At 31.4% G+C, this 16,326-nt stretch overlaps 1 long non-coding RNA gene across 1 annotated transcript; it reads right to left on the reverse strand.

Moving 5' to 3' along the window:
- Positions 1–12,377: 12,377 nt before the first annotated feature.
- On the reverse strand, positions 12,378–14,239 carry LOC141658682 (uncharacterized). The gene is made up of 3 exons (XR_012549347.1): positions 13,929–14,239; positions 13,741–13,833; positions 12,378–12,755 (listed from the first exon to the last, which is right to left on the reverse strand). It is a non-coding gene; the product is annotated as an uncharacterized LOC141658682 (long non-coding RNA).
- Between the last annotated feature and the right edge of the window lie 2,087 nt (positions 14,240–16,326).

Below are 16,326 nucleotides of genomic sequence, written 5' to 3' on the forward strand. Positions count from 1 at the left end.
AGCTGGATACGGACTGAATATGGGGGTACACCCCATATTGCTCGTAGCTGGACTCGGTGAACTAGGAAAGGCTGAACGAGCTCGTCTCAAACATTGTGTGGTTGTTGCAGCTTATATGAGGTACGAGCTCGTTGCAAACCTGGCAAAAATGTTACTCCGTATTAAATTAAAAGAATTGAACTAAAGCATCAGACGTAAAACGTCATGTTTAATTAGTTAAATTAATTAATACATGCCAATTCCATGCCTGTTGGGAAGCAGGATCCAACAACGAAAAAGGCAGTCCAGAAGCCATAAGAGCGATGTCATTGCATGATCCTGATCGAGTACGCAGCAACAAAGCATTTTTGATGCCTCCAAGGATATTTTCTTCTTTGGCTTTGGATGTTATGTTGCAAAGGCGAGATATTTCGCCAAATAGACCGTTATACTATGCGGCGTAGTTATACGTCTGAACTAAATAAACCTTTAGCTCAGGCACCGACGACAACGGCCGGTAAAGTAATGAGTTAACTTATTTTTATCCGATAAAATTGTGTTTATAGAGTTATAACATAAGTTGGATCTAAAATAGAAAAGCCCAAGAGCTACCGCATAACCTTTCTAATAGGACCACATAAACCTAGCAAAAGCCCAAGAGCAGTTAATCTCATGGATCGTCGTGGCCCTGGGTTTTGGAATAAGTGGCCCGGACGCGACCAACTGAGTGGCGGGCCTAGATGGAAAAGGTGGCACTGCCCGGCGCATTAGAGAACCTTGTGTTGTGTTGGGCCAGTACACGGGCTAGGCGGGTTGCCATTATTTGGCTCGACAATGCAGGTTTTTTCGCATTGTTGGCCAGCTCTAGTTGAACCAACATCTTATACGCTCCTCCATTCAACCTTGGCAGGTTATATAAAAATTAAACCTTACTCATAATAATATAGTTTACTAAATTCAAGACATGAGTGAACAGTCAAAATCGAATTTTACTCGACTTCTACTCATATAAACTTTGTAAAACTGAAATCCACAATAAAAGGATGCGAGAAGATAAATAATAATGATCATAAAACACTAAATTGAAACACAGAGTATATAGTTAATTTTGCTTTATGATTATTTACACGCGTTTAAAACCTCCAATAAAGCATATAGTTAATTTTGTTACAATATACAAAGTAACAAATATAAAGGAAAATTATTAAAACCGCTAAGTAATTTAATAATATGAGTAAACTTTTTAAAAAAAAAAAATTGTGGATTTTAAATATAATATTTGTGATATTTAAATACATGTATTGGAAAAATGAGATAATAACAAATAAAATACATAGGCCCAATTATGAAAAGTTGTGATATTTGATAAGATATTGTGATACATACATTGATCATATATTACATACTCCGTATTGATTATATATTAGGCCCAATATATGTTTAGAATATCCACCAAAAATAAGGCCCAATTTCTATCTAAGAGTGTTTAAGCTGAAAATATCTAGTTTTCCTATTCTTTTAGTAAATAGGAGATTTTTTTACTCATTAATATGGTTATCCTTATATCCGTTTTACAATATTTTTGTATAATTGCTTTACATAAGACTAATTGTTGTGGTGATTAGTATGTGTATTATTTGTTACTCTTTTCATCTCATTGATTTCTTACACTTGTAAAATGACACATTTCTTAAAAAAAGATTAAAAACAATTGAGAAATAGGGAAATTGGAAATAAAAGTAGTGTTTCACTTGTATGTATGAGAAGAGAAAGATTAAAAAAGAGAGTACAAAAAATTTCCGATTATTTTTTTACCTATTTCATTAAAATGTCTCACCTAATTGTTTACTTTTCTATTTTAAGAATGTATTTAATGGATAACTTGATCTTTCACACTCAATCTAGTCACTTATCATCTATTAATTGATCAACTTCTCTTTCAATGATCTTTCTGCTAAATTAAAAGGTAAACAAATTCCGAAGATAGGATGTAAAAGATAATTTGATTATTCGCGAACTTTAATATCAATACCGATACATATATCTAGCTAAGTATGATTGGGGGATTATTATCATTACATGCATCGATACATAGTTTTTGTTTAGGCCAACAAGAATCATCATCGAATTTATAACAACAATAGCAGTCATATTCCTTGCCTTGATAAGTACATGATTCCTTCACGCAATTCTCATGGGTTGTCTTCTTCACATTTTTCATCCCACCTCCAAAATTTTCAGGTATTATATTCTTCCCCTGATTAGATATTTGGCCTGCACAAGTGAATGTTATAGGGAAAGAAAAATTTATGGAGAAACATTCAAAATATATACCAAGAACGATAAAGATTTATTAAGTGCTACTCTCTCTGTCCTAATGAGTGGAGATACTTTGTCCCATTTGGTGTCCCAATGTGTGTTACTCCAATCACCTTCCAACACATCAACAAAATTAATATAATTATAGTGATGTGTTGAAAGGTGAGTGGGGTAGCATTCACAATGGGACGCAAAAGTGGAACAGAGGATCCTCTGTCCCATTTGGTGTCCCAAAGTATGTGTCACTCTAATCACCTTCTAACACATCAACAAATTAATATAATTATTGTAATATTTTATTTTGCAACAAGTGATGTGTCAAACGATGAGTGGAGTGGCACAAACAATGAGATACAAAAGTGGAACAGAGGATCCTAACTCTTTACTGTGTCCTAATGAATAATTTACATCTGCTTTATTTTGTGAGAAAAACATAAAGCAAATGTAAACTATTCTTTAGAACAGAGGGGTAACTATTATAACCAAAATTAAAAAGAAATTATTGAATCAAGAGTCGTCAATCTTGGTATAAACTCTTTTTTGTGAGTTGCTTGAAGAGTTATACTCTTGTTAATTGTTATCCATGTACCAGTTTTTACATTACATATTACCCACAAAGTTTATGATAATTTAGAATATATATATTATAGTCACAGAAAAAATTGCCGAACTTTTCCGAATAAAAAATAAAAAATCATACATCCAAATGTACAATAGCATTGTATAACTATATTAAATTCGACTGCGTTTTTATGTATTTTTCATAAGCGTTTTAAAGTTTTAAAGTAGTATTTTAATTTTTTGACGTCAATAATTAAATTTAGTTGAGCTTATATGTATAATTTTATTTTTGAGTTGCATTGTAAGCTTTTGAATTTGATGTTTACGTGAATGAACTCATAAATTTTACAACAAAATCCATAAACTTGGCTATAAAACTATACCATCAGTTTTACACTTGTATTGCAAATGATGGTATGATTTATCTACTACATATTTTCTAAGAAACTTTCGAGTAAACCAAAGTAATTTTAGTAATAAGAATAAAAGAGGATTGATACTAACATTGTGAAAGGGTTAGGAGGGATAAAATGATAAATACATATAAAATGTTGCTTCCAAGAGTTTTAAAACTTTTAGCCATTTTTATTTTGCTTTTTGGTTGAGAGAGATATTGTTTTTTCTTGAAAGCTCTAGTTAAGAGAATTTTAGTGATGAGTTATTGATGAATTAGTGTGGTTAATTGACATTGTATTTATACAAGTCGAAAAGTGGTGGATTAAATACAATTTGGAATTATCTAATAAGGCAAATTCCATAAAATCTACCCAAAAATGATAATGTTCTATAAATAAATATAAAAGAAAACCAACAAATATCTCAAAAAAAATGCCAATATAAATAGTTCTATCTCATAAGTCTCTGATATTTTTAGTAGATTATTTTTTCTAAAATTTGAGACTTGAGATGGACTTTATAGTACTTCACATAACATTTACTTTTTGGCACTATTCATAACTATAAATAATTTTTGCTATTATTTATGATAAATAAGAGAAAATGTAGTCATGTGAGGTCTTATTTAATTTATCGTCATGAATATATATTATAAGAATATCAAATTTTTATATTTTAACTAAAGATATTCATATTACAAAATGTGCCTTGACAGGTGTGATAAAGTAAATGTTACCTTTGTAGTGGATGGGGGGGAGTAATAAATTTACCGTAGATAATAAAATTACGGAATTTTTCTTTGTTACCCCTTAATTTTGTTAGATTTCTCATGCTACCTCTACTTTTAAGAATTTGACCATGGTATCCTTGAAGTTCCAATTTTGTGCCCATGGTAGCTCTTAATGTAACGTCCCTTACTGAAGCGTTATATTTTGATGACGTGGCATAATTAGTAACTATATAATTAATAATAAATATGAAATAAAAATAAAAGTTTGAACATTTCTCATGGTACTCATGTACTTTATACATTCTTCCCTAGATATCCCTAAGTTACAACAAAAGAAGCATCATGTTCTTTCTTTATAACTCACCGCCCAAAAAATTAACAAAGTTATGAATTTAAGAAGAGTTTATAGAAAATAAATTCTGGCTTACTAGGTTATGTTAAGTGTTAACTCAGTAGAAAAAGCTCGATAAATTCCCAACATGGTTATGTTAGCTAAAAGAAAGTTTTTAGGAATAAAGTTAATGATGCCATGAAGGCAAAGCTAATTTTTTTTGTACACTCTTGTATTTTAAGATAAAAATAGCATTGGGAGACGGGAGTTGCGTAATGAAATGCTATGAATAGAATTGTATAATGTCAGTTACGATTGGTGTTTGGTTTGATTGGTAAAACTATGATAATATAACGTAAAATCAATAATAATAATAATAATAATAATAATAATAATAATAAAAGAGCCTAGGGGAATCGGGTCACGCAAGCAAATATGTAATTGCTCATGTCAAACTAGGAATTCTTAATAACGATAATTGTGTAGGCCTAACGACAACTACCTCTCGGCCTTATTGTCAACCATAGAACGAGTTCTGGCTTGCTCTCGCTATTACTAAATCGGTATACTAAAACATACTTAGTCTAATTCAATTTCATGTCTCTCGACTTTTAGAAATGAATTAACAAATTTAATCTAGGACTGTGATCAATAATCAAAGACTAACAAAATAATACAAGCATGTGATAGAAACTATTAATCGATATTATAGCATCCTTTTTCAATAATTAAAAATACTATTTATGCATGGCTCCTCTAATCCTTAGACTAATGAACTACTCACACATATTAAAAACTAAACTATTAGCATATGATATGATAAACATGATGATAATGAAATTACTACTAAATGAATATTTAATAATAAACATAATGCTAAATAATAAATAACATAAATATTAGAAATGATGCTTAATAAAATAACTAAAGATTAAACTAATACGCAATTGACAAAATGACCATGAGTAAATATAAATATAAAAATACTAGAAAATAACTATAATGAATATAACTTAGCAACAATATGTAGTAAACTTATAACAAGATGAAAATGTGTATGACGATAGTGATAACAACGAAACAATGAAATGAGCGGAATAACGACTAGCAGTTGGTTAATTAACAAACTAACTAACAACGAAAATGACAAATAAATTAACGAAACAGTACTAGAATTAAATTACTGTAATAATGGAAATAGAACTTGAATATGGAGAACACAAATAAAGCCCGAATAATTTGCAAAGAAACTTGTATTATAACTTGGAAATGCTAAAAAGAAATTGTTTAGAACAACAAGGAAAGCTAAAGGAAATCTAAAGGTTATTCTAAAAACTGAAATTTGTGTGTTAAAACGTATGAAGTGTCCCCTAAATGAGGGATTCAACACCCCTTAAATAGGACTTAAAGGTGCAAAACGTAAATGTCATAAATAGGGGTCACCCCGATCGGGAACACCCAACCCCGATTGGGGTCGTGGGAATCCGATTTTTTTTCTTAAAGTCTCGATTAATTAGCATATGGAATCCTAAGAACCCGTCTCAATGCTTCTTAATTTCCTCGACTAATTGCAATAAAGAATCCTAAGCTTGCTCATAACTTCATTTGGGCTTCATTTCTTTATTTGTACACCAACCCAAGTTGGTTTCTTCACGCTCGGGATTTTGAATTCTTCCCAAAACGCCCCTCCATGGTCAAGTCTTGCTTTCATTAGCCTCGTGAAGTTTGGTGATTGCTAATTTGATGGGAAAAAGTCACCGAATGCTTCATTTCCTACGAAATGCAACGAATACAAGCAAAACACCTAGAACACGGAATTAGCTCACAAATACACTTAATTTTTTTTTTTTTTTTGGCAACCGGTAAGAAAGATTCCTAAGCCATAGTCATGGCCCACCGTGCAAGCCGGTGCGCCGGACCATTATGTTCCCTACAAACATAGCTAAAACAAAGACAGTGAAAGTTAGTCGACAAAATAGCAATATCATCGAGAATGGCTGCAATTAGGTAATGTCCTGCTCCATATCCTGCCCATTGGCCCAGTAGTTGTAGGCAATCAGAAGAGACCTCCACATGAAGGAACCCGCAATCTCTTGCCCATGAAATTGCCATAGTAACCCCTAGAGCCTCCGCCTGTAATGGAGACTCCGCAAAACCCCTTCCGTTACCTTCGCCCACAACATGACCCCCCATGTCCAAAGCAATCCACCCCCACGATGCTTCACACGATTTTCGCCAGCTAGCGTCAACCATAAGTCTGATCATAGAGCATGAGCCCGGTGTTCCAGTAACGTAAACTGGATTCCCATTTCGTAGCGTATTCATCCCCAGGCCTTGTTCCGTACTTCCATCATTGTGAGCCTCACTAGAACCCTGTCCCAAAGACCTGTTAGATTGTGTCCTAGCCTCCATAGTCACCCCAACCAGCTGGTTGGGGATCCTGAAGAAGACCTCCGGATAGAAATTTTCCCCCCTAAATCTAGCAGCATTACGCAAGTTCCATATAGACACTATGGTAGCTAGGAATTGGATCGTTGGTACCTCCCAATCATCAAGGGTCCGCAGGTAATAAATCCAATTAATAATCCAGTCTCCAGTACTGATGCTCTCTGCTTGTTCAGTGTTCACACCCAACGATGAGCCAGCCCAAATCCTAGCGGACACCTCGCAATCTTTGAAGATATGATCAATAGATTCAACAAAGGTATGGCATAGGCAACATGACGAATCCCATGGTAAGTCACGCTTCTCAAATTCCACTCCCACCGGAAGTGAATTAGAAAGGATTTTCCAAACCAAAATTTTCCACGATTGTGGTCCAGGCAGGTGCCATAGCCTAGTTCGGCAAAAATCCTTTCGTTTAACAGTCATTCTCGATCTGTCTAACGCAGAGGCTTTACTGGCAAAAAGATCACTACAAAGGATCCCATAACCACTTTTAACCGAGTATTCCCCTGTTTTCGTGAAAGACCAAATAGGGTCATCCTCGACTTGGTTCGGTCGTAGGTGGATAGCTAAGATCCTATTAGTGGTTTTTTCATCAAAAAACAATCTTATGAATTGCTGATTCCACCCACCAGAATTAAGCTGTAGATCCCTGATAGTGAGATCCTTTAGGAAGAGGAATTCTTGACTTAAAATATCGTCTTTGGGGTCCGGGCATTTCCCATTGACCCATTTATTGGTCCAGACGTTCAGATTAGAGGATACCCCCGGTTGGCAACTTAAATTGTCAAGGATAAACTGTAAACCATGAAGCACACTCTTCACCCCCCATGAAGTGACCCTTGATGGTCGTGGAGTAAGATCACCATTCCAACCAGAATCACCAAAAAAAATTTCACGGAAAGTTAAGCTGAACAAAGTTCTTTCTTTCGAAACAGTTCTCCATGCATGCTTAGCTAGTAGGGCTTTGTTAAGGCACTCAATGTTACGAATACCTAGTCCACCTTCCCTCTTAGGCAAGCTGGTAAACATCCTGCTACACCAATGGATCGATTTCCCAGATCTAGTTCCTGCCCACCAAAAATGTGAAAGAAGAACGTTGATCTTCTTAGTCCCACTTACTGGAATTTTAAAAATATTACAAATACACTTATAAAAATGCAATAATGAAATAAAACCGAGCTAAAATAGGGAATAAAATCATATATAAATTAGACACATCAGCCGGAAAATTTTTCAAGTGTAGACTCGCTCACTACCGACCCAAGGCTAATTATCACCTCTATCTTGGATATAGCCCACATGAATCACTTGGTACTGGAAGCGAGACTGTTACCCAACATGATGAAGTTGCTACTTCAAGTAGCGTTTCAGGGTAAATCGTTACTTCAAATAAGGATCCTCTTTATTAAAAGAACAACCACAGAGCTGATGTGTCACTCTGTGGTTGATAGTCAACAATTCAAAGGCACTTTTTTCTTTCCTTAATTTAAGGACCCACGTTGTTGCTAAGAATTAATTTCAAACAATTTCATATGACACTTCTTTAGATTATTCAATTGGTTAATTACAAATTTAGAATAGCTTTAATAATAGCTTAAATATTAAAATTACAAATATTAAATATACTAATTTACGTCTTCAAAATTACAACAATTATTTAAAATAATTAGACTGGCCACTATAAACAACCATAAAAATTAACAAGTGATAAATTATATTATCGCGAAAGTGGTAATTAAGCCCCTTAACTTTGTTCAATTGTGAAATTAGGCCCCATAAGTTTTAATTGGAGCAATTAAACCCCTTAAGTTTCACCAAAAGTGAAATTCAACCCCATTTTTAGAATTTTCACCAAATTCTTATATTAAAATCACTTTTAATACAATTTATCAATTATGAAATATTTTTTTTTATGATTTAAAAACTTTTATATTTATATTAAATATTGAGAATTTTTTTTTTTGAATTTTATTGTATATAGACAATTTATTATATAGTATCTATGAATACTATACAAGTTATAAACAATTTACTAAATATGTATGTAAAAGTGTTCTTTAATGATTAATAAATTATGAATAATTTTGTAAAGTTATAATTAGTAATTTTTATGATATAATAAATTATTTAATACTAATATAAAATGTTTTTAATTAAATTTCTGTGAAAATATTAAAAATGGGGTTGAATTTCACTTTTGGTGAAACTTAAGGGGTTAAATTGCTCCAATTGAAACTTATGAAGCCTAATTTCACAATTGAACAAAGTTAAGGGACTTAATTACCACTTTCGTGATTATATTAGTAATATAAAAGAAAAATTAAAGTATTACTCCCAGAATCTCAGTATTTCAAGAAAGTGAAATATTTTATAAAAATAATTTATTAGAACTTTCTGTTTACCAAAATCAACCCCAAATATTTTTTAACATTTTAGTTTTACTCCCAGTTTAAAGCAACATATTTCAAAAATCTACCTAGTATAAAAGCTAACTTCTTTGGAGAGTTCTTATTGGCTATTAATTTTCAGAAAAATAAAAAATCAAAAGTCAAAAGGTTGTCCCACATCAAAACGTGGGTTAGTGTTGATTTAATTGCAAAGTTTTTGTGTAAATTGTCTACAACCCACCTTCAATCTTATCAATTTATTTCACTGAATAATTAATCTTTTCAAAACCAATGTTAAGAAAAGATAATTCTATGTTAAAAATTATACGTCTATGTTGGATATGATAAAAAAATGAGACTACATATAATACTTCTACTATATTTATTAATTAATACATTATTAATTTTATATCACTATTATTTAGTATTAAATTGTTAATCTAATGAATGAAAATTACAACCAATTCTCTAAAAAAAATATACATCCATAAAACTCAAAATATGATTAATTATTATTATAAAAAATGACATATGCTACATATTAAGATGATATCAATATTGAACAATGACATAAATGTAATTATAGATAATTAAATTAGTCAAAAAAATTGAGATTTAAAATTGATGAAAAAAATGTAAAGATTTGTATTAACTTCTTTATATGATATTTAGTAAAAGAGTGTTATTATTTAAGTAGAAGATACATTACTCTAAATTATGAGTTGTTTCATTACTAATTTTTTCCCCGATAAGTTTTTCATCATTTAAGTGGGGTTGTATATCCTTTATGTTATCTAAATATCTCAATGACCAATAAAATGGGTCGGGCGGGTCAGATCATACGGATCGGGCCAGTTCAAATACGGCCCGAGTCATACGAGTCACGGGTTGTTTTAGGGTCAGAGATTCAGAGTACGGGTCAACAATTATTATCTAACACCTTTTTATAGATCGGAAAAATATTTTTTAAAAATTAAAGCATATTTAATATTAGTATTTTAATCATATTCAATGTTTACAATAATTATATTGAATAAAATTTTAAAGTACATAAACTAATACTTTTTTAATTATTTTTCAATATAACATATAAATATTAATATTTTACTAAAAATCTTAATTTATCTTTGCTTAATGGTTTGACCTGTCCGAGTTGAGTTTCAACCCTAAATAATTAAGGGGTTATTTTGGGTTTAGATTGAACAGGTTACGGCTCAAGATTTTCGGGTCCTGACAAACCGGATGGGGTCGGATTGAAATTTGACAGGTTGATATCTCAGTCATGTTTTAAACTCATAATTTATGATTTTGTTAAAATAATATTGATACGAATTGTACACATAGCCAACTCTAATTTGTTGTGTTTTACATTTTATATTTGATTGACTTTCGTATGACTTTCAGTTTATTATCAATATACGGAATATTAGCTTGAAGATAATCATCTAACTACAGATTATAAAACAGCCCCGTGAATTCCACGGGTTTTAAACTAGTTTGAATGTACAATGATGTAGTCATTCTAAAATATTGGAAATGAATTGGTGATAACTAATTTTATACGCAAATTCTTCTTTATAACGGTTGTAAACACGACAATAGTGAAACGGACTCGGATATTGGTTATTTAAATCTGATTAATAACTAATATGGGTTGGGTAAAATTAGTCATATAATTTAATTAAAAACAACTTCCACAAAATCAGCTACTAAATAATAGAGTTACCTTAATTAAAATATTTTTAATTAGTCTCCCATATTAAGCAAATACACAGGCACAACGGTTTCACCATTGTTACTACTTACTCATATCAATTCGTGTTCATCACCTACCTCTGCCAATCAATCATCTTCATCAATTTTTTTTCTGTTTGTAAGATGATCAACCATCTCATTTGTGTGAAAGACGATGATGATACCATATTTACACCCATAATGACTATATGGTAAGTCCATTTTAAATGAAGATGATAATCACGTCGAAGCCGATGTCGAACACGATGTTGGTCCATTATTTTGAACGATGGATCATTTCATCCTCTCAAAAAAGGTAATGAACGTTTTCTTTAATCCGGATGTCGTCACATATAAATTGTATCCGCCATCGTACAAATTGTAACCATTATACATCACATGATTCAATAACTTCTGATTATTTGGTTTTATTTTTATGCTTCAGAATTTGATATTACTAGCTCTCTTGTCGGATTGAAGGCTACAAAATGGGAATACTTACTCACTGTGTACAATAGACATGTTCGAGCAACGAGATTTAGTACTAGAAAAGGCACTCGTATCGTCGTATGAGATTAGAAGAATATCGAGTCTCAGTGATATTTTGTTTGTTCGTGTCAGGGGGCATGCTAATGGACGATCATTGAATTCTGATGGGACAGCATTGTTGTCAGGTACCCCAAACGAAGTGAGTCAACAATACTAGATGTGATTGCAAGACCTCCATAAGGACATACTCAAGATGGACGGAGTTTGGGAAATTTTAAAGCACAACCTTGATCATAACACCCCCTCAATGGCATCGCATTCACAGGTGTGAACGAAAAATAATGGTAAAAGAGGGTGAGGTAATTGAAATGACGACCGAAGCTTTGGTTCGTCCATGTGTTCAATATCATGTTCTAGTTGTCACTTCTGGAGGTGAAGAGTTAGTTAGACACATGAAGATAGACCATATCAAATACGTCAATAGGCTTAAGATGCGTGCTATTTTTGTGACCATATCTTACTAGTCATTATGGTCACAAAATTAATTTTCTAAATTACATGTTATAAATATTTGGTTTCAAACTCAATTTTCTTAATTATAAATATTTTCATGATATGCTACTATAGTAAACTTGTTACTAGCTACAAATATCAAAAAAAAAAAAAAAATTGTTACTAGCTACAAATTGTAGACATATGGCTACATATTGTCTTTAAGGCAATAGTTGTTCACTATCTATCTAAGGTAGAAGTTTGATAAATTTGTGATCAAATAAACATGATATCCTTTATTTTGTGACCAACTTTGATGATATTGTGACCGTATCTAGTAAACTTGTTACTAGCTTAGAATTGTATATAGTTGACCAAAAAATTATTTAACTAAGAAAATAAAGAAGGCATAATATTGTCTTAAAAGTAGTACTTGTTTAATTAATTCACAATCCGAACTAGAAAACGACTAAAATAGAATGCGTTCAATACTTAATCATTCCCATATTAAGAGCAAAATGTGAATGACATATCAACTACATTTAGAAAGTAATAACAGTTTTAAATCAATTACCAAATCCAAAAAAAAATAGCATTCTACTTGAGGTGCGCAGAACCTCCTTCCCATGGTTACAAGGTAACATAAATGTACATTATCTCTCGTCAAAACAAAGTACTGCTCCTTATCAATCAAGAACATTCTGGAGTCTTGGTCATAACGCGTCATCAACCAATCTATCATTACATGATACATTCTGCTAGCTCTAACCTCCAACAACCTCCCAAAACCAATCTCTTTAACACTTTTCTTCTGCTCTTCAGTCATCTTCTTAATCAGTTTAGATAAACCACCCGAAGACCCGTATGCATCAGTAATCTTTTCAGAAGTCTTGTCAAACGTAAAAAAAAAAAAAAAAAAAAAAAAAAAAAAAGTGATCAAACATGGCTACTAAATAATTATTCATGGACAAAACACTTTAACTACATATTCAGATACAAAAATTAAATGAGTACTTACAAAAATATAATAAAATTAAAAACAATATATTTAGCGATAAATATCACAACAATGGTAACTAACAAAATACTCATATATGTACCTACTAAGTTCATAAAAATGGTACTAAGCTAATAAATGGCCACAAAGATTAGCATATTACAAATGGTCCTAAGCTACTTACAACATTTATTTGGTCATTAAGTTCAGCAAAATGGTCACAAAAAACTGAAAATAAAAGTATTCCTTAACAAATGGTCTTAAGCTATAAATAGCACAAACTTGGTCACATTCTGATCTTAACAAGTTACAAGAACAGATCTAATTCAACATCAAATAGTCACTAAGTGTAGCAAAATGGTCACAAAGAACTGAAAACAGAAGTATTCCTTAACAAATGGTCATAAGTTACAAATAAGCACAAACTTGGTCACATTATGAGCTTAATAAGTTACAAAAAAGATCTAATTAAACATCAACAATCAACAAATGGCCACTAAGTTCAGCAAAAATGGTCACAAAAACTGAAAACATAATTACTCTTTAACAAACGGTCTTAAGCTACAAATAGCATAAACTTGGTCACATTCTGATCTTAATAAGTTACAAAAAAAAAAGATGTAATTAAACATCAACAAATGGCCACTAAGTTCAGCAAAATGGTCACAAAAACTGAAATCAAAAGAACTCTTTAACAAATGGTTATAAGCTACAAATAGCAGAAAATTGCTCACATTATGATCTTAATAAGTTACAAAAAACAGATCTAATTAAACGTACTCAAAAATTACCAAAAACGGCTACTAAATCATTAACCATGGTAACAATATTAATCAAGATGTAAAAACTTATAAAACCGACAAATCAACATCAATACCATTAGGTCGTTGTTTTACCCCATTCTCTCCATTATTAGGTCGGCCTTTCCTCTTATTCTTAATTGTAACAGCTTGTCTCGGATTTTCATCTCCTTAAAACAAAGAATCGACCCACAAAAGTAACTACAATGAAATTATTTAAGTAAAAAATTAGTGAAATCGGTACTATTAAATTACTAAATCACACCTTTAATACCACTTGAAGTTGCTTCAACCAAACCCCTTTTTGTTGCTTGCTTCCTCGTCTTTTGGCGAAAAACGGAAAATAGAAACAAATTGATTACAAAAAACCGGTACTATGGTAAGTTTAGATCCGAAATTATGATAATTAAAAAGTGCCTACAATTAGGTTGAAACTGAACAAAAAATGGGGAAGAAGGTGGTAGGTTGAATCTGAACGAAAATGGAGGTAGAGTGGTTATGGAGAAGCGTGAAAGACAAAATATGGGAATGGAAGGAAAATCTTCTACAAGATTTTTGGAAAGAAAAAAGGCATGAATATAGGCAACAATATAATTACACACATATTAGACGGTTAGGTTGATTACTTTTCCTTTTTTAAATAATTTTATCTTTTAAATTATATCCTACCATTTAATCCTATATGGTAATTATTTGATCCGTTTTATTGGTATAACGGATACATCCGTTATACAGGAGACTAATTGAATTTTATAAAATGAACAAAAATGAATTATTTGTTCATTTAAAGAAAAGAAAAGTGAAAATTTAAAAAAAAAACTCAATATTTGTAATTTTAAGAAAAAAAAATACTTGGCTTTTCTCAAATATAAGGTTCCTTTGATAACATGCATGTCGGCGTCTCTTCTCAAGCTTCAACCTTCTCTAAATCTTCCGATAGGATCGAATAAAAAGGATGAGGACGATATTTATGAGATGGAGGAAGATTATAAAAAAGGCTTTTGGTGACTATTTTCTGATTATCATGGGATTGACGATATAATGGAGTCATTCTGATTTTTCTTTAAAAAAAAAAACAAGGAAGATATAATTTATGGTAGCTTTTTTTTTATCTTTGTTGAATAAGAAATAAGCTAGAATCATTCTGATTTTTCTTTAAAAGAAAAAAAAAAGAAAAAAAAAAGGAAGATTATCATTTATGGTAGTTTTTTTTTTTTTTTTTTTTTTTTTTGAATAAGAAATAAGCTAGAGTGGGAGATAGGCAAAAGAGGCGGCTTTGGAAGGGAAAATTGAGGGGAGTGTTTTGTTTTAGGGTTTATTCAGTAATTAGAGTTTAGAATAGTGACGGAAGGGTGAGAGGCGATGGTTTTATTATGATTATTTTCAAACTGATAGAGCAATTAGAATTGTGTTAGACGTAGTGGGTTATGTTGGACATTTTACTATGGGCAAACCAGATTGAGGAGCGTATGGGTTAAAATATCTGGGTGATATATACACCAATTATTATACACTCTTAATAAACTAGAACTAGGATTACATACATTGTCATATAGATTTTTTACTAATTTATTAATGGACTATTACTTACATAATTTAATAATAATAATTTAATAATTATAAAAATGACTTAGTTAATAAAATTAATTGAATAAAAATATATAATGATTTAGGCATCTCTAATTCAGTAAAGATAAACTCTTATTTAAGTCAGGTCAAATATGCATATGTGGGATGATATTTAACCTGTTTTAATATTAAGATAAATACCTCTGTTATAAGTTAGACTAAGGCCATGTTCTTTTGGACTGAAATCGTCTGAACTGAACTAAATTTAATGGAGCTAAACTGAACTGAAATAAACTGAAATTAAGTCCAAAAGAAAAGAGTCTGACTAAATACATACTCCCTCCAATTCCATATTTTCTTCCCATTGTTGCTGGGCACGGTATTAAGGAGCTGAATAAAAAAAGAGTAAAAGAGTTGGATGTGGTTTGGTGATAGGAGAGATGGATGAATAATTAGGAGTTAAATATGGATTGTGTGCCACAAACATTAAAGGAAATAATATAAAATAAGAATAAAAGAGTTGGGTGAGATTTGGTGATAGGAGATATGAATGAATAAAGTAAGAGTAAAAGTTTCCAAAATAAAAAAGGGGAAGAAAACCTGAATAATCCGTTTTAGGAGATAGGTAATAAAATATACAATAGGAGGGAGTATATTTTATTGAAGTGTTGTCGAGATATTACTGAAATTATCTCACATATACGTTGACCTTTCAAATGGGTCGGTTACACGAGTTACCGGTTCAATCATTTTAGGTTCGGGTAACATATCGGTCAAGTGTATTACAGATATGGAGAAATAGGTTTGTACGGTTGAGTTAGGGTCAAATACAGGTTGGATTCACACCTTTTCTGAAATAATTATTTCCATTAATTTTTATTAGAAATATATACTTATTTTTAATTTTCATAATTATTTAGATTAATAATACTGTATGATATTAGTAATAATACACATTTTTATGATAGTATTGAATAATGAGTAGTAACTATGTACGGATCGGGTCATAGGTTGGTCGAGTCTTAGAGCCTGAATATGAGGGTTGCTATCAGGATGGGTCATGTTTAAATTCCGGTTGAACAATAGTTTAAAAT

Source organism: Silene latifolia, chromosome 6 (genome assembly GCF_048544455.1).
Source record: "Silene latifolia isolate original U9 population chromosome 6, ASM4854445v1, whole genome shotgun sequence".
Taxonomy (NCBI): domain Eukaryota; kingdom Viridiplantae; phylum Streptophyta; class Magnoliopsida; order Caryophyllales; family Caryophyllaceae; genus Silene; species Silene latifolia.